This window comes from Lissotriton helveticus, chromosome 6, assembly GCF_964261635.1.
Source record: "Lissotriton helveticus chromosome 6, aLisHel1.1, whole genome shotgun sequence".
Classification (NCBI taxonomy): Eukaryota; Metazoa; Chordata; class Amphibia; order Caudata; family Salamandridae; genus Lissotriton; species Lissotriton helveticus.
In genome coordinates, this window is record NC_136067.1 from 1032420191 (window position 1) to 1032438789 (window position 18599).

An 18599-nucleotide genomic window follows, 5' to 3' on the forward strand; every position below is an offset into this window, starting at 1 on the left:
TGTCCCCCTTGCTATTTGCGCTCGCATTGAACCTCTTGCAAAACTCATTCGATCCAATCCAGACATAGGGGGGTCCCATTTGGCACAGATGAACATAAGGTCTCTCTCTTTGCGGATGATGTACTACTTCCAGTCCCAAAGCCGCAGTCCTCTCTTCTAATGATTCAGTCTGAGCTGACCTCATACAAACAGGCCTCTGGATTTAAGGTGAACCTCTCGAACTCTTTCCTTCTCAACCTAACCGTGCCTAAGGAGTCCATGCCGGTTATTGAAAGTGCGTCACCATTCCAGATCGTGCACAAGGCCATTACATATCTTGGCATCAAACTCACCCCCAAGCTGGAACATCTCTATGGAGCTAATTACCCGCCTTGATGCGCGAGCTTAAAGCTGATTTGACTAGATGGAGGACTACCTATCTCTCATGGATTGGGCGAGTCAATGCCATCAAAATGGACTACCTCCCACGTCTCCTATATCTCTTTCAAGGCCTTCCTATTCCAGTGGATTGAGCACTTTCCTCTGAGCTGAAGACAATGATAACCAAGTTTATTTGGCAAGGGCAGAGAGCGCGACTCTCTAATCGAGTGCTAACTAGGTCGAGAGAGGAGGGGGGTTGGCCCTACCAGACTTCCTGGAGTATTATAGAACGGCTCAACTTTGGGTGATTACTGAATGGTTCCTCCGAGAATCAGATAAACTGTGACTTCACATGGACCGACAAAAGGCGGGTAGGACAATCTAGGATCTCCTGTGGAAACAGAAACATAATCGACTACATAATGCCTATATTAGCACCCCTACTGCTACCACTTTAAGGGTCTTGGATGAGCTACCTAGATTTTCGCCTAGTACCACCTTCCCTTCCCCCTATATGCCCTTACACTTCAACCCTGAGTTTCCTCCGGTTCTGCAGGAAGGTTCGTTTGAGGCTTGGGGGGAGGGTGAATGTCTCATGGTTTCTCATCCGTTTGAAAAAGGGAAATTGCTGACCTTTGCGTAATGTGTTAAAGCCTTTCACCTTCAGCCCTCAGAAGAGTATCACTACATGCAACGTAAATATGGTGTTCTCCAACCGCAGTAGAGATCTACTTCTGAACAAAAAATTTGCTCAATTAGGTGCCTCTACAAGGGGCACCATCTCTTTCTTTTACTCACTCATACGGTCTCTGGGTTCACGCCACACCCCTAGACAGCAAAGGTTCTGGGATTCAATTTTAGCCACCCCACTGGGGAAGAAACAATGGACCTCCCTGTATTGGGACATTCCCAAGTATAACCACTGCATGTTTTTAAGGGAAGCCCATTACAAAATTATGTACGAATAGTACCTACACCCTCAGAGGCTACGCACTATCTTCCCGAACTCCTCCGGTAGGTGCTGGAAAGGATGTGGGCTTCTGGGAGGCTTCAAACATATCTGGTGGGATTGTCCATGCATCAGGCCCTTTTGGAAGGAGGTACTTTCCCAAATCAAGCTAATCCTAGGCTATCCGAGTCCAGACACACTAGAACATACTCTCCTGGGTATAGGGAGCCCAACTTCAAGCACCGGACACGGGGTGATCGCTCCGTGATGTGGCTGTGCCTAGGGGTCGCTAAGATGGTTGTGGCGGCTGCATGGAAGAACGTGGAGGCCCCCTCTCTCACCCAATGGCATGCCAGGTTGTGGCGTGCATTGGCTATGGAAAGAATGGCGAACATTGTGGAAGACTCTAGGAAGGGGTTTGATTATGTGTGGGCTCCCTTGGTGGAATACCTATCAAAGGGGCTGCCTCTCTTTGCATGTGGGCCACGGCTGCGAGCTCTCCATCTCTTTCACATGTAGAATGACAGTAGGCTCTCCATAATTGCTGGCGGGTCCTCGGGGGCGTGGGGTCCCCCCTTCTCCATAATCCAGCCCTCACCTGCGACCACATGTGATCTTTGTTTGACTGTGACACCATAGTTAGTATTTTTTATGTTTATTGTTTGGGAGTTAGGGGGGAGAGGGAGGGGGAGGGGGAAGGGAGGGATGACTGCCATTAACTTCGCTGACCTTTCATGAGAACTTGTTGACTTATGCGATGTGAGGGGTCCGTGGGAAACCTGGGAGGTTCATGCTGAGCTTTTTTTAAGGACTCGCTGAGTCCTAGTACATAAACTGTATATGATGCCTTTCTGTAGCTCTCAGCATATATGATGCATTGCTGTCTCCTTATGCAGTCTGTTTTTTTTGGTGTACTATCTCACCTTTGAAAACCAATAACAATATTTTTGACATAAAAAAACATCAAGACAGAAAATCATTTAAACGTACTTTGTCAGAAAATATGTCCTCATTTTAGTTTTTTAGAACATTAACCATCATTTCTATGGGAATAAGATCCTCTCATTTACAGAATTTCTAAAGGTAATGCATTAGGTATTACAGTTTTGATTACATCAAGATGATGTCAGGCGTTTGTAATAAATAAAGAATGTTAGCAATCTAGTTGTTCATTAGAATACTGTGGGGAGGCAGGTGTCAGGGACACGGATTTAGATACTTGAGAGCAGGGAGGATGGTGCAGAGGAAACAAGTTGACCACACTGGGCAGGCAGTAGTGAGGGGCAGTGGCAGCATAACAGACCATGGAGGGTAGGGGACAGGGCGGTAGGGGCAACAAACCAACCATGCAGGACAGCCAACGAGGCTGTGGGAATATTACAGACCATTGAGGCAGAAAGAAGAGGCCGTGCCAGTACAACCATACATTCCAACAGACTTGATTCAGACAGGAGACTCCTGATGTTTTTAAGCCGAAAGGGGATTTATGTTGCCTGTATCCTGCCTAAAATATCACTTTGTTTTAATGCAAGTCAATAGGAAAAATCAATTCCCCTTGCCAAGTTCAAAATGTTTGCAAGTATGGTACATTAGATCACTGAAGGTAGGAGGAATGGGGTAGGGACATGCATTTTCATTAAATAGGACAGGAGGGAGATGGGCAGGGGCAACAAGTTAACCTTACAGGGCAAGCGGGATGGCAGTGCGGCACAACGGACCACGGAAAGCAATAGGGAAGGGGCAGGGCCATGCACATCGACAACAGAGAGCAGAGAGGAAAGAGGAATGAGGCAAGGGCAGCAAGCTGACCGTACTGGACAGACAGGAGGGACAGTTGCAAAATAATGGACCATGAAGGGGAGGAGGGTGTGGGCATGTGCTAGAAAACATACCAGATAGGACAAGAGGGAGTAAATAGGGTGCTGCACATGGAAAAAGGAGGGCAGTGGGCAGGGCTAGAGCAGCAAGCCAACCATGAAAGACAGACAGGATGTGCACTGGAAGTGCAATACACCAGGAGGCTATAATGGCATGCACACAGACAATAGAGGGAATGTGGGAGGCTGGGAGTGGGTCAGGGGCATCAAGCTGACAACATAGGGCAGGTGGGGGAGGCTGTGGTAGCACAGAATACCATGCATGCCAAAAGGAAGGGTTAGTGGCAGCATAGCTGCAAGGGTGGGCAAGAGGGAGGGGGCAGGGTCATGCACAAAGGGCCATGGAAGAGAGAAGGGTAGGGACTGGACACAGGCAAGAGAGGGCAGGGAAAGGGGCTTCACAACAGACCATGCAAGATAGACAGGAAGAGAAGTTGCAACACAATAGAGCACAGATGGCGGAAGGGAGTAGAAGTACAATGAATCATGGAGGAATGGGATAGGGGCACGAATCTTAGACAGGCAGTGTGGAGGTCGCAGGGACAGGTGGCAGTCTTCTGAGCATGCTAGGTAGGCTGGAGGGGCAATGACAGCTCAACACAATACTCAGAGTAGGTAGGAGGTGCAGTGGCAGGTCCATGAAGCAAGCTAAGCACAGAGGCTTACCAGGATGTTAATGATGGGATATAGAATTTGGCAACGGAGGGCAGGAGAAGTGGGCAGGGTCATCAAGCTAAATGGAGCAAATTGGACCATGCAGGGCAGGAGGGAGGGGGCTGGTGCATGGACTCAGACAACAGGCAGTAGGGAGAAGGTGGATGGGAAAGTAAGATAACTGTTCATGGCAGAAGGGAAGGGCAGTGGCAGAACAATGGCACACATGGCTGGAATGAGAGAGCAGTGACATGAATTTGGAAAATGGATGGCAAGGAGGGAGGGAGGACAGGGCGCAGCACAATGCCATGCCAGGTCTTACATCCATCCCCCCCACTGTGCATTGCGATGGACATTTTACTTAATGTTAAAAAAACAAAGAATTCCCAGAAAAAAGCAAAGGTTTCAGGGATGTTATAGTTAGGAAATCGAATTTTTTTTAAACTTAGAAATTCACTGAAAAACAAAAGTTTATAGGTAAGTTATAGTTAGGTTCAGATTTTAGAAATAAAAAAAACATAGAAATTCAGCTGTTATAGTTATAGTTATTTCAGGTAACTATACCTCGTGCCCTAAGGTAATTACCACTTGCACCATCCCCATGCACTTCTAATTACCCCAAATATTACATCACTCACATCTTCTATGACATCATTGATAATATCACTCTGACATTTGCAGTAAAAGTATTGATGAGAAAACTGTGTATGGCGAGGGTACAAGTGGCATGTCAAAAAGTAGAGTGGAGTTGTATAGAGCAAAGTAATCTGTCATAGAGAAGATTGGAGCGGCATTTCTTAGAGAGGAATGTCATAGAGTGTATTAGAGTGGAGCTGAGTGGAGCGGTGTAGAGTGGAGTGGTGTACAGTGCATTCTGTAGAGTGTGGTAGAGTGGAGTGGAGTGGCGTGTCATCGAGTAGAGTAGAGTGGCGTGTCAGAGTGGAGTGGCATATTATAGAGTGGAGTGGCTTGGCATGCAGTGGAGTAGAGTGGAATGCAGTGGAGGAGAATACAGTAAATTAGTTTGTTGTAGAGTGGAGTGCAGTAGATAGTAGAGTGGAATGCCATAGAGTGGAGTGTCATGGAGTGTCACAGAGTAGTGTATAGTGGTGTGGCATTGAATGAAGAAGAGTGGGGTGGCGCAGAGTGGAGTAGCAGATTGGAGTGCAATAGTGTGGAGTAGAGTGTCATACTTTAGAGTGGAGTGGAGTGGAATGGAGTGGAGTAGGGGGAGTTGCATATAGTGTCGCAGAGAGGAGTAGAGTGTCGTTCAGTGGCATAGAGTGGAGAAGGTGTGTCGTAGACTGACATAAAGTGGAGTAAATTGTGTTAGAGTGGAATGCAGTAGAGCAGAGTGTCATAGAGTGGAAGGGTGTAGTGTGCTGTAGAGTGTAGTAGTGGAGTTGAGTGGAGTAGAGTGCCATAGAGTAGAGTGGAGTAAATTGGCAAATAGTGGCAGGGAGGGAGTTGGGAGGAGTTTTGTATAGTGGAGTATGGAGTTGTGGAGTGGCATAGAGTCAAGCGTAGTTGCATAGAGTAGAACAGAGTGTTATGGAGTGGAGTGGCACAGAGTGGAGTAGAGCATCATATAGTGGGGGGTGTAGAGTGGAGTAGAGTGGATGGGCACAGAGTGCAGTGGTATAGAGTGGAGTGGCATACAGTGTCATTGTGTAGAGTGGTGTGTGGAGTAAAGTGTTGTGGTGTAGAAGTCATGGTGCACACTGGAGTGGCGTAGAGTGGAGTGGGCTACTGTGGCATGTCTCAGTGTGGAGTGGCATCTCATAGAGTGGAGTAGAGTGGCATAAGAGTGGAGGGGCATACAGTTGAATAGAGCATTGTAGAGTGGAGTGTCATAGAGTGGAGTGTCATAGAGTGCCATAGAGTGGTGTAGAGTGGAGTGGAATAGAGTGGACTACAGTGTCATACACTGCTACAGAGAAGTGTGGCATAGAGTGTCACAGAGTGGAGTGGCATTGAGTTCCATTAAATATTGTGGTCCTGAAGATGGTCTTGTGAATTTAAACACAATTGATATTCATGGGTTTTCACAACAGAGCGTGCCTCTAGTACATTGCCAAAAGTAAAGGAGCAGCAGTGTGAAGCTTTATTGGGAAACACACTGTCCATGTACTATATGTTATCATTATCATCGAACCTCATCATATATTTTGTTTGAGCCTCATATATGTTGCTGCATTTAATAAGCATATACACCTGTCTTTGTGATTTATTCACTGTTTTATTGTTTCAGATTAATAATAATTAAGGTACAATGTCACCCAATGACATCCTCAGCTGACTTCAATGTTATATATATATATATTTTTTTTTTATTTGAATGATTTCCTTGTTGGCAGTTTACCTTACCAATAGTTTGATACCCACACCCACAAGGGAATATTAGGTTGCCCTTTTATACACAATAGTCTATAAATAGACAGGCATACCAAGCCATGTGATGAAAAGCAGGTCAGATCAGAGCATGTATTGGTGAAAGGGGGGCACCGTGCCATTTGAGTGGTAAGAGGAGACCTGAACGTTATCCAGGGGGATTATTACTTTCTAAAAGATTATAAGGACAGTAGCATCACTTGTGACATCTCTGGCTGATCTTACTATAGAGTGTGTCTACCTGGGCATGTGGTCCTGCTTGTCCTTTGAATGAAAAGAGGTAGCACTGAGTACTCCCTGGAATAAGCTTGAATGGGTGATTTTGGCAGCAAAACATGTTTTACAATGCTGCGTGCCCCCCCTGATGTGCATTTGAGTTCATGTCAGTAAACAGCATATTACTAGGGTTGTCATACGCGTGCCAGTACAAACTAGAAGCTTGTGATTTTTTTTAAAATCTATTTGTGTCCTTTGGTGACCAGTCTAATTTGTTTATGTTCCAATTTGAGAGGTAATAATATATGCTATGGTGGCAGGAAAGTGTGTCTGCACTTTTACTTTGTGTGTACTGTGTGGCTAGTTGCATCTTTGAGAAAAACCCTTACTTGTAGGACACAGGGTTTGAAACATAGACAAGGATGGATTGAGCGGTACTAACAAAAAGGCCCTGATGAAAGCCCCAGACCTCTAGTGGCCAGTTGAGTGTGGGTTGAAACATGTTGACAAAAATTAGGGTGTGAGGACACTATCTCCTGAAGACACCCTTACCACCAGTTTTTAACCATACAAGAGAAACCCAACATTAAAGGGAAACAAGGGTACCATCTAGGCAGTTTTAATTCACGATGATTAGATCCAGTTGGTGAAAATATCAAAAGTGCTCTCTGGAACATAGTAAGGGAGTTGAATGCCCTTGTATGGGAAGTACTGTACAGGATACGTTTGTGTGGTAGTATACTTAAAACCTGCTGAAATTAGCAAGTTATGGTTGTTATCGGCCTTGCACAGGAAGGTTAGACACGGAGAGTAGCCTATTGCTGAGCACTGCACCAAAACCCCTGCCACAGTCAACCCCCACTATGCTTGAAATTTAGCAATCGACATCAGGGGAGTGCTCCAACTCGTAATGTAGAAAATCCCCCTTTTTTGCATGGTCACCCCACATTTTTCACCTTTTGTTGGACAGACATATTTTTGCTGGCTTTAAAATGCTGTGTACTTTACCCCTTCTAACCACGTAGTACAGTGCTTGTGCTTCACCTGTAAACATGGTTGAATTGGCATACACCTAATAGGTATATTTTACTTACATATAAGTTCAAAGTATATGTTACAATGTGTACCCAGGGCCTGGAAGTTAAATGCGACAGGTGAACTGCTACAGCTATTGTGTCCGAGACTACGGTGGTAGTGCAAACATAGCTTCAGTGTAGCCTGACTGCAGCAGTGGAAAACTCCAATTTGAGCTGTCAACATAATACCCTTTTGATAGGTTAAAAACTCCTCTTTAAATATTAATCCATCATTCCTATGTAGGCCTTGTAGTCTACAAGTCAGGCTGCATGGTATTTAAAAGTAGGACATGTAGAAACTTTAGGGGCCGATTACGATGTTGTGCGGAAAAACTCAGACCGACAGTCGGATTCTCCTAGACTGTGTCGGAACCCATCCGCCCGACTCAGTCGGATTCAATTCCGCCTGACCGATTACGATGCTCACAGTTAGGGGGGGCGTTCGGTCATTCCGAATAGGTTCTGACTGGCTCTCAGAGAATCCATGTCGGTTAGAACTGAATTGTACAGCTCTACGGACAGTGCTTCCAACTGAGCGATTACAATGTTGGGTTCCAACAGCCTTTTTGTCACTCGGACTGTTCGACACGAAAAGACTGTCAGAAACTGACTTTGAGGGCCTCTAGCAGGCCCCCCTTCATCCTGAGGCCTCTGGTTTGGGGCAGAGGGAGTACCCAGGGGACCCCCCTGTAAAACCATGCACTCTGTGGCAGGCACCATGGTGTGCCCGTGACGGGGTGCAAGGTTTTCCACAAACACCCATTTTCCCAATAGCACACCCATTTTCCACATAGCAGCCAGCGTTGTTGGTTGGAACACTGGTCCCCATGGGTGTCAATGGGAGTCTGCCCGAACTGTGTTCGGAATCATCATAATCGGTCGTGCGGAACCACCGATCGTGAGTCGGTCGGAACCAATTCTAAGAAGGAGTCGGGCAGAAAGCTTCCCCACTACATCGTAATCGGTCCCATAATGTTAAATTTCCTTTCAGTAACTAGCACTCAAAAGCTATGTTTCTCTGTGGCATGCCTAGCTTTCCTATCTAGAACATCACAGTAGAGATTAAAATCTGAATAATGTATCTCAAGAACAGGACTAGACAGAAAATAATTAAACAACAATTTTGATAGATCCTAAAAATTTAATTCAATGGTGCAGTCTGATTTTTCCCAGGAGAGGACAATAGGCTAACTTAATTTTTTTTTTTGCAGAGTTTTATATAGCGCGAACTAGACCCAAACCAGGTATCAGAGCACTTTACATAGCACCACTTATGTTACATGAGGACACGCATTCATTTTAGGCATGGGGAGATTAAGTGATTTGCCCAGAATCACAGGAGGTTTTTGGTGTTGTTACCGAGACTCGAACCCAGATCCCCAGGGCCAAGGTCGAGCGCCCTAGCCGTTAGGCCAACTCCTCTCCCCAGAGATGGGCAGAGATGACTTCTTTGAAACTTACCAAAAATAAAGGGTCAGTGCTGTGAGCACCGTTTTTTGCTTTACATTGTCAAATTCTGGTTGAGGATCAAATCCTGCTTAACTGGCCTGCTTTTGTCTGTTCTTGAATACAATACCAATACTTACATTGGCCTTTGCCGTTGACCCACTGCTTACCCAGTAGTTGCCTTTCTGTTCAGTCTCATTTGCTTGCTTCATATTCATTGGCTTTACTTCTTGTGTTTGTCTCTGCCCTAAAGCATAGGTTCACTACCATCCTTCTGATTGAATGACTTGGTACAATTTTTTTCCCTAATTTACCAATCTGAGATGGCTATCCACCACATTAGAATTGTAAATTAAATCAAAAAGGAAAACATCCCATACTTCTGTGTGCGCAGGCCTAGTGAATATGGGGCTGCCACAGGTTGATGACACATGCACATATATACCTCACATCCATTTTCCCTCTTTTTTTTTCTCCTGTTTCAGAAAACAAAGCCGAAGGTTCAGAAAACTCATATGAAAGGTGAAACCTATTGGCTTGGATCTGTTATGTCAGCAGCAATTTAATAGCACACATTCCAAATTAGTATTGCCTTGCAGTGCTGTGGGCTGTCTGGAATGTATGTTTCCATAAAGTTATCTGTTTAATTCAGAGTTTGGAGTCTGTTTAATCCTATGGCTTACATTTGTCAGCTTTGCATTGCACCTGAACCGTTTCCGCATGAATGCAGGTATAAGTCACATTTAAGTTGTGCCTGTGGGTGCAAGTGGAGGTGACCACACTTATTGAAGTGGAATGGGACTCTTGTGGTCTCTCCAGCGATTCATGGTTGTGTTGAAAATGATTATTATCCCCCGATGCCAATCCTTTTCAACCCACCCATGGGTCCAAGGCAGGATTTCAAACATGTGGAAGCTTTCACATTAATAGCACACTTGATAGCATGGCAGTGAGGAGTACTTATTAAAAGTGATAGTTTGTACAACTGGAATCTGAACTCACATATTTGAAAGTGCCTAGATAGGCGATAATGAAGAAAACTGAATTTCGGTGGAATAAAACTTTTGCCTAAGATCACACAATTTAAGCAGGGAAGGCACAATTTATCCAGTTTCATTTTTTTACAAATCAGACTGTAATTAAGCATCTTTTCGCGCTGCCCTACAACAAAAAAAGCCATAAATGAGGCCTCAAGTTATTTTCCCAAAATTGCAGTATGATGATCTGATTCCGAGATCGAACCTCATCCTCCAGAGCCACAGTCTGCAGCTCTGGTCATAAGGCCACATCCAGGGAAGAGGAAGAAAAGCAGGAAGAAGCCACATGAAAGCTCAGCTCATTACAAGGTTCCAACAGAACCTCGAGCTGTGCCAGAGCCTGCCTTCAGGCTCGAGCTTTCAGTGGCTCTCCCACCTCTGGATGCAGCCTCATCCAACCCAGTCAGGAAGGCACCAATGCAGGATTCAGCTTCCTGCTAGATGAACAGCCTGTGTCCTGAGATGGGGACTCCCGGAACAGAGAGGAGACGTGCAGTTAGCATGACCATAACTATCAGCTGTGTTTCAGGACCACTCATTATGTTTGAATTGTTACGCACTATGAAGACATGGCATACTGGCAATGAATGCATCCGCTTCTAAGCAACCCAACAGTGCACCAACTTAAAAACATGTGTGGATTTGTTTCAAATCATGGTAGCAAGACCTGTCTGCGTGCTTTGCTCCAGTGTGAGAGAAACTGTAGTTCTTTGTGTGGGACAATATAGTGTGTAAAGGGCTCAACGTGGAAGACATTTTTGTACACGAGGAAGAGTGTCTGACACCAATGTAAAGTTTAATCAGGGGCGTAGCTTCAGGGGGGTGTTTGGGGTGTTACAACCCCCAATACATGTATCCTATGATAAATAGTTGGGTACAGGTGCTTTCAGTTGTGTATTGTGAGATGCCAGTTGGATTTCAGCAGGAATATTTAAATACAGACAGACAAAAACGCACACACACTCTCTCACACTCTGCTTTGAAAATTGTCAAAATATTGGTTATTTTTGCAAAATATTGGTTATTTTTGCAAAATATTGTGTTTTCTCTCTTAGTACTCCTACCAATCCGCATTCCTCTCCCTTTCTACTGCCCCCTTAGGCCCCTCTCATGCACCCTGCTTGCCGTATAAAGAAAATAAACATAATATGCGTGCCTGATTTTTGGAAAATCTGAAGCTCACCCCACCATCTTACTTACCAAGCTACGCCCCTGAGTTTATTGTGACTCAGGGCAGCAGAGCTATGCGTTGTAGAGAGAACACTGTGAACAATTATTCAGTTAAAGGGACTGTGCATGTTTTAGCCTGGAGAAAATGCATGTGTGCTTGTACCAGATTGTACATTTGGCTAAGTGCAACAAAAATGTGTGAGATGAGACCACAGTGGATGTACCATGGTGTGGCTGTGTATGATTTATAGCTCTCGACGCCTGTTGTAGTTTCTTTTGCTACAGCTAACAAGTGCGTGGTTGAGGAGTCAGTGCCAGACAGCTTTTTGTGTGTATGTGCGAGTCAAATACATGTCCGTGTCTATGCAACTTACACGTGTGGCAGAACCGAGGGGCATATTTATAAGTGGGGTTGCATCACACTTACACCGCTCAACGTGGTGCCTGCGCGATGGAAGCCCAAGATTCTATTTATGAAGCTATGCAAGACCACCTTGTGTGGCCCTGAGTGGCTTAAACAAATTCAGAGTAACGCATCACAGTGCAAATTGCTGTGTGGCCATGTGTGGCTTTGCATGGTTTCAAAAATCTGACTTACGGTTTGCGTCACTCTTGCACCGCGATGCTGGCCTTTTCACCAAGGAATGCTTTCTCTTAAAGGTGACAGACCATCAACCTCAGCATAACTTGCTTATCTCTGTGCAATCTGTAGTTGTGATTCCTGTTGCACCTCATGTTGCTTTTCTTGACTTCACTGTTTGAATTTGCTTTTCGTACGATGAGGGTCCTTGAACATTTCAGGCCTTACCTTTGGATTTTTAGCAACATGCTGTAAAATGTGACACATTGTTTTACTATTTTTTCTCAGAGGAAGGAGCTCCTCACCCTGAAACCTCTCTAGTTTTGCTCGCTGCAGTTAGTGTTACCCATTGCACCTGGATTTAAGCAGATTTCATGCATGCAGTGGGCTGTGCAGAGGGAGAAGTGGACAGAAATTAGAACAGCTGCGCTTATTTTTTTTTATTTGTATTTTTACAGATTCAGCACTAGGTTTACGAAATAACCAGGACCTGGCTGCGACAGACCTTAAAGGATATACACCCTGAATATCAACACCAGAATATTGATGGGATACAATATTAAGGGCGAAATATTGAGAAAAAAAATTACAGATAAGTAAGTCTAGGTTTTTCAATCCCTAACGCCACATATATGCACCTACGTGGTACATATGCCTTCAAGGTACCCACATTTGAAGTTAGGAATAGTAAGCCTATACATCCCTATATGCACTTCCTTTTCAATATTTGATCCTCGATATTCTTGCACCACGAGGGGTTGATATCCAGTAGTACAACCAGCTAAAAGGGGTCGTAGGTTTGATGTAGAAAGCAACAAATTCTGGATCGCCCTTTGGGCTAGCATCCTGAGAATCCCCCATTGCACCCCTGCTGGACTGGGCTGCCTCTCATGTGCTCCATTTACTAATATATGGTACAGCTGTAGCATTCTGACTTTTACACTCTGAATAGAATTATGTACCCACCATCTCCTTTGTTCATTGCGACAAAAGGCCGGTTAGGATAATCTACCAGGAATCGCCGTGTTGTTTTTCCCTAGTGACATGATAAGTTTCAGAGCAAAAAAATGCAACTTTAGCTTAATACCGTATGGCACGAGGGGTCAGTGGTGCACACTGCTGTGCCCTTGTGCTGAAGGGTTAGGCGGAATTTTAAAGTTGCCTCTTTATACATTCAGTAGCGGAAGGCTCCTTTGTGCTGAAGTGTGAAGGTTCACATCAAATATGGATTAGGTCTAAGGTTTCCAGAGAGCTTAAGGTCAGCAGGAAATAGATGCGTCATTCTTAGTTGCACAGCTCCCAGAATCCATCAAAGTGCATTCTAATTAAGAAGTAATACTGTTCACTGGTCACTGTAGACGAACCACCCACGCACGAATTTCTCTCCACTGAAGTTCAGCATTGCAAGGCTGATGATTTAATTGTTATATAGTTCACCTACAAGGGCACTTGAAATATAAATACTGTATAATTCTTTTGAAAAAAAAACCACCAAATACAAGTTGTACTGTGCTCTATTAAGGTGCCCTAGCCATATAATGTATACATCACATCCATGGGTTTCAATGAGTTGTAGTGAAGGGTAGCAAGTGCTACTTCTATCTGACCCACTGATATTCTTGCGGTGTCTTTGTTGTGCCTTATTGCAGGGGTTATGACACTAGCATAATTAAACTTCAGGGGGACCCCCCTGCAAACTGTAGACCCCCCTACGTGCTCAGACAGGAGCTGTTATACCAGCGTACTGTGCTGAGGGGTCCCATGGAGCTCATCCCCCACTCCCCTGCATCACGGGGGCTGCTGGGGCTGCGGGGGCCTTTGGGTTATGAAGTGGGTGCAATCTACTCCTTCCCTTCCCCTCACACCCCTGCAGAAATAGGTGACTATTAAAGAGCTTCCTTTGAGACAAGAGGCCCACACTGTAATGTCATTGGGGATAGGGTCAAATGGTACGTGATCTCATTTCCAGTACTTCTGCCATGTTGGGGAAGCAACATAGTTCACTTGTGATTAGATGCATGACTTTCTTGATTCTAAAACTATGAGAGGCCAAATTAGTCTCCTTTCCTCTAGAGGGTACTTTTTTCTCAAATCAAGAGGATCATGATCTCTAAGGAAGTCCTGAAAACAGAAAGCAAAAATCAGAAGATCAATCGAACCACAACCACCTTAAGAAAGAAGAATTGGACGCAGAGTAATAGGTGTGTATGTACTGGTCACTGGCAGTTTTAGCAGTGGCAATGGGTGGTGCAAGCAGGGGTGGTTTCCTGACCAGGGCTCTGGCACATATTTGTTTTACAAATTAAGCACTGAAGCAGTTAGATGTGCTTTCATGGAAAGGACACATGCAGGCACCAAATATGCAGCACACATGGACATGCAAAGCAGACAGAGCCAAAGACCTTTTAAGGTATAGGCAAAGGGGGCTCTGGTCCAGGGCTCCAGCCTTTCAAGGGGCCCCAGATAGAACCAGCTTGGTTCTGCAGAGCGGGTGCCCTGTTGACCTTGAATAATTCTTAAACAGATTATTTTAAATACCATTTTCTTTAATTTATTTGTAAAGTGGGTGAAGTGTGAGAGTCTATTACAGACATTTTGCAGAGAACTGTTGCATTTATGTTTCATTCTTTTAGATCAAAACAGGACCGTGCATATTCTTATGTCACAGAGATTATTTGCAGTAATGTTAGTGAGCTGCTGTTGTGTTACCGTATTGAAAACGCAGGTCACTATTCCTAAATATTAGATGTAAACACATTTAGAATTTGGAACAGTGTTCAATTGCACTGTCCGTGAGCTGGCAAAAGAGGGCACGAAAGAGCTGAAACTGGATCATAAATGCAAAGCTGTTCTGAACAGGGGCCTCCAAAATACGTTCAGCCCTGGCACCACAAAATCCTTAAGATGTCCCTGGACAGAGCAATGAAAACAGTCAAGTCAAACTCCAGGAATATTTGGCACAGCATGCAGCCATACCAACAAATAAAGCATACATTGGAAGAAAAGGTGCACAAAAAACTCATGTGGATACTTGGCAAACAACCAGCAAAGAACCCCACCAATCACTGCCTAGGCAACCACATATCCACGAGGGAACAACCCAGTACAGTCATGCAAGTATAAAAAGATCAGTTCAAAGGCCAAAGATCACACAATCCAATGACAATGGCAGGGAGTGTACATGGAAATTGACCTGCTTTGTTAAAACTGTCACATTGGAATCCTAACACCTCACCAAATCAAGCCTAACCCTTATGGTCAACACCAAGTAACGGCAGCCCATCCTCAACCCCTGACTCAGGAGAAAGAAGACTAGAAAAACAAAGACACAACTAAAGAGAACAAATGACTACTAGATCTGTGAAATAGAGAAGGATTGAAGGGAAATAAAAGGCTCCCAAGATCATCCAACCCATGGTCAGAGCTGAAAATCACTAGAAAGTACAAAGTCTCAATGCAACACTGTTGGACTTGGCCTTTTCCCCCCCAATTTTTCGCTTTTGACCCCCTTATCTAGATTGTCTCCCCCATGGGATTAAACCTGTATAGGCCATGAGTGGTGTGAGACCCCTTTTGAAAAATGTAATTACATGAAATAATGTGAGCACTTGTAAAATCCCCCATTTTAAAACTGCACCTGACTGAAATGTAGTGTTTTTAAAATGGATGCCATGGCCCTGGGTTTTGCCACTGGACTGCCATAGGTCAGCGGTCTAGATAATATTACCCAGCTACCCCTAGCTTTTGGAGGGAAAGCCTGGCACCCAGGGTGCTCACCCCCTCCCCTAGAACCAGTTTAGGCTAGATGTGCCAACATTCTAGAAGGTCCTGGCACTGCCTGGGAGGAGGGTATAAATAGAGAGAAGTGTCACCAGAGAGTCAGTCAGCTCTGGGACAAGGGAGAGAGGGGACCTGCTGTGAGGTGCTACCGCCACATGGGCCTGTGAGCTGGGCCCTGCACCCCTAGAACCCCCCCCTCTACTGTTCCCCCCGGGCCCCTGACAAAGGAGGGTCCCTACCCAGGACACTGATGCTGTGGGACCTTGAACTACGCCAGCGCTGAGGGAAAGAGGTGCCCAGAAGAGGAGGAATGCTGTGGGCTTGAACCCCCCCAGGAGGTGAGGAGTGTGCCCCTGGGGCTGGCTGTGGAACGGTTCGGCCCTCCCCTCCATGAGGTGCGCCTGTCAGACGCTGTTTGGGGAGGTTGGTGCCCCCAGGAAGTTGTGGCCCCTCTGGAGGCAGTGGGCTGGGAGGATTGCGCCCTGCTGGAGGAACTGTGCCCTTTGTGTCTCTGGACCCTGGAAGTTGAGAAGCCCTGAGCGCTAGAAGATCGCAAAGTGCCCCCCTGCCAGTGATAGCGCTGTGCCTGCTGTAAGGCCTGAGGAAGTATTTGACTGAACAGCGCTGAGGGAGCTTACCCCTCGTTTTTGGTGCGCTTCCAGATGAATAAATACTTAAATAAAGGGAGCCTACCCCTTATCATGGCCTGACGCTGAGGGAGCTTACCCCTCATTGCTGTCCCGTGAAGTAAATAGCTAATTAAAAAGGGAGCCTACCCCTTGTGCCACCGGAATCACCGCCGCAACCCGGCGCCGTGAGGAGACCTTCCCCCGCTGGGCAGCGCATCGTTGCAGCGACCCCCGGTGTCAGGAGGGGGTCGCCGAGGTGGAAAGAGGGCCGCGCTAGGCCCTGAGGCCGTTGTCTCCCGCATCACGTGACGGGGGCCTGACCGCCTCATCGGCCCGCCCCCGCCACCGCCGCGAGCGGATTGGCCTGCGCGGCCGTGACCTGAAGGCCGCGCAGGGGTTGGTTGCCGTCCGGCAGCCCGAGAGGAGGAGCGTCCGGTAGCCCTGGGTCCCCGTGAGGAGAGGGGGGAACCCAGGTGAAGCACCGGTTGTCGTGGAGAGGAGGGGGCATCGAGGCACATTGTCGGTGCCTGCCCCCCCCTTTGTGGAGCTCCGCGCTTGCCCGGGTGAACAGCAGGGAGGCCTCGAGAAGAGCGCCAGAGCTGCGCAGGCCTCCCCTGACCGGCCCCCTCTCAGACGAGGGGCCGGCATTGAAGTAAAGAGCCCCCCAAGGAGCATGAGACAGGGGGTGGTGTGGCGAAGCCCCGCAGGGAGACCGAGAGAGAGAGAGTTCCACGACGCAAGTTCTGTGGGACAGGGGCCTCGAGGCACATTGCCGGTGCCTGCCCCACCGCCAAGAAGACCCCAGGGAAGCCGGAGCCCCTTCACCCATCGCAGGTCTACCGGTGAGTGGGGACTCAGCTACATCATGGGTTGGGGGTGTGTCGGGGCATATGGTCGTGCCTGCCCCAAGGACCGGATTAACTTTCCAGGTGCCCCGTCTGGCAGTGGGCACCTGCAACGTTGGGCCCCAACAGACTGTGCCAGTTACAGAGGGCCCTGTATCTAGCCCATAGGGTCACCCTAGGAGCTATGGAGGCTTAGAGGGCGACCTAACTTTTGTGCCTAGGGGACTAGTCAAGTGTGTTCTGCCCCTGATACCTGTGTAGGCCTGATACTACCTCTGCATGGGTACGCCCGAGGTTCTTAGGCCTGGAAGTTCGTGCCCACAATGGGTGGGGACTCTGCTCAAGGAGTGCTTCGCCCTAGCCTAATGAAAAGGTTGACGGATGAGGAAAGGTTCTACATCTGATTAAAAGCTTTGCATTGACCGAAATGTCATTTACTGCTTAATCCTGTTAAAGGAAGTGTTTTTCCCTGGCCAAAGTAGATTCATTCTGGCCTGGTATGTTCCGGTTACCTGTCCAGGTGCAATGCGCTTCTGCGCCTGATGTTCCTTGCAGGCCGACTAACCTGCTAAGGTGTGTGTCGATTGTTAAATGCTATTGCTGACTAAGGAGCCTTTGTTTTTCCCTGTGATGGAAGGGGTATGATTCCCTGATGAAGTGTTGATTCCTGCACAGTGGCCGGGTTATAAGGGGGGGTAAACTTGGATGTGCCTTTTAGTACAGTTGTCCTGCCCCTAGGCTGGCCTGACGGGTTATTCCAGGCCCCTGATTACATTCCAGGTTCAAGGGCAAACCTTGCTGTGTTTTATGCCAGGTGCCTTCCTACCTGTTGTTTTATACCCATAGGTGGAGGGTGGAGTAAATCTGGGTGTTCCCTTCTACTGCAGGGGTGCCCCTAAGCTGGCCTGACGAGTTATTCCAGGCCCCTGTTCATGCCCCTGGTTAATGAGCCAGCCATGTTGATTCATGATAGGTGCTCCTGTCTAATATTAAATGTGCTGTGATGCTCTGTTTTCCCTTACAGGGGTGGGGATTGGCGTTATAACGCATGAGGTGTGTTTATGCATAAAGTTGGAAATTTGCAATTACAGCCTTCCCCCGAGGATGAGAGCCTGAGTTGGCCCCGCCAGGTTGGCCCCAGGTCTAATGTTCATTTAATCAACCTTTTTCCTTTCAGCATGGACTTTGGACTCAACCCCTTTTTGTCCCATGTAAATAATCCCCCTCTGAAGTACTTGGCTCTGGTGCCAGTTGGCGCCTTGTTGTAACTACCACTATTCTGTTCCTTTTTACCTTGCAGGTTGGAGACATAACTAAACTTAATCTTTTTCCAACCAAAGGTGGTGTCGTGACTCTTTTGTGGTGTGATTGGTGTGTCGTCTGTGGGTACTGCGTGAATGCTTCACATGTCCTCGAAGTTTGGCCTGCCCGCTTGATGCCATGCTACCCCCTTGGAGATTTGGGTAACCCCCATTTCCTACATTGGTGGCAAGCGGTGGGATAGGACTTGTGTTTGCGCAGTACCACAGCGGCCACAGGTTACACCACAAGTAGAGCCTTGTGGTGGGGATTATTGTTTGGAAGATTGT